The sequence below is a fragment of the Melanotaenia boesemani genome, chromosome 12, assembly GCF_017639745.1.
Source record: "Melanotaenia boesemani isolate fMelBoe1 chromosome 12, fMelBoe1.pri, whole genome shotgun sequence".
Classification (NCBI taxonomy): domain Eukaryota; kingdom Metazoa; phylum Chordata; class Actinopteri; order Atheriniformes; family Melanotaeniidae; genus Melanotaenia; species Melanotaenia boesemani.
The window spans coordinates 15,274,610-15,275,905 of record NC_055693.1 but is presented as its reverse complement, the minus strand read 5'-3'; positions in this window follow the sequence as shown (position 1 = coordinate 15,275,905).

Here is a 1,296-nt window from a genome sequence, read left to right as displayed (position 1 = left end):
GTGGTCTAGCCATTTTAACTAGATGTGACGTTCATGAACGAATCGATTCTTTTGAACGACTCTTAAATGAACGATGGGAATCGATTCACAGCTGTGAGCCGTTCATTTGTGAGCCATTCTTTTTATATACAAATTTTTGGCACTGCCTTCATCAAATCAAATCAAACTTTTCATGCCATAGGCAACACAAAGTTCTTTACATGATTAAAAACATAAGAATAAAACAGTCAATGAAATCTTTCACACAGTCACACGTTTACACACACACGCCAAGCCCCCCCCACCCGCCCCTTCCAGCTAAAAATGACTGGCTGACTGAATAAATAAGTAAATAAGAAGTAGTACAGTTGAGTCAAATGACAATAAAATAAATAACATGTGACATCATAGAAGTCTGATATCCAACATGCACCATTCATGTGAAGCATCTATGGGCAGAGAGAATTGTTTGGAAACCAAAACTGTGAGTTCTATCCAAAACATTTACTAGAATTTGCACTGACTGCTCAGGTTTATCATTTTTTATCTATATTTTATCTATATTTTTCCTATAAGGTTTTAGTTTTGTATAGTTGATTTTATATAGGTACATATTTTGATTGTTCCAAACATTTTTTCATTCTGGCCTTATTGTTTAAAATGACCTGCCACAGACATGTAAATCAGTGTTTATTCCTACAATTTCGTTGAGAGACCTGAGAGAATGTCAACGAAACGAAAAACTACCAACCATATATAAGATATTATAAAATTAAAGTGTATATTTGTTACTATAAAATTGATCAAAATGTAAACTACGGGGGGATGCGGCCAGGATCGTGACCAAGGACGGGACTGCAGGAGTCCTCGGGTAGACCAAACCAATTTTCAAATAAGGTCTTGAGCTCCCTATTACGGAATACACAAGTACAATCAGACTATTGATTGACAGAAACGAAGCAGACTAACAAAAATAATCGCTTCTTTATTCCAGTAAATTCATTAAAACATTTCTTTGAGCAATCGGGAATTACTAACATAAAGAAATCACTGCAAGCAAAAGAAAATAAAGAAAACCAAGGATTAATGAATTAGTAACCAAACTCAAACCCATACGAACTTAGTAAATTAAGTACAAACTTAAACCACCAAAAAAAAATCCCACGTTACTCAAACTCCTAAAATCCTCTGTGCAAACCCTCCACGCCAACGCATAAATGAATAAAATAAAATAAATAAAATAAAATCAAAGCTAAAGTTACAATCTCACTTAAAATAACAGTTTTCACTGAAACAGAAGCGATGTCAGCCATTTGT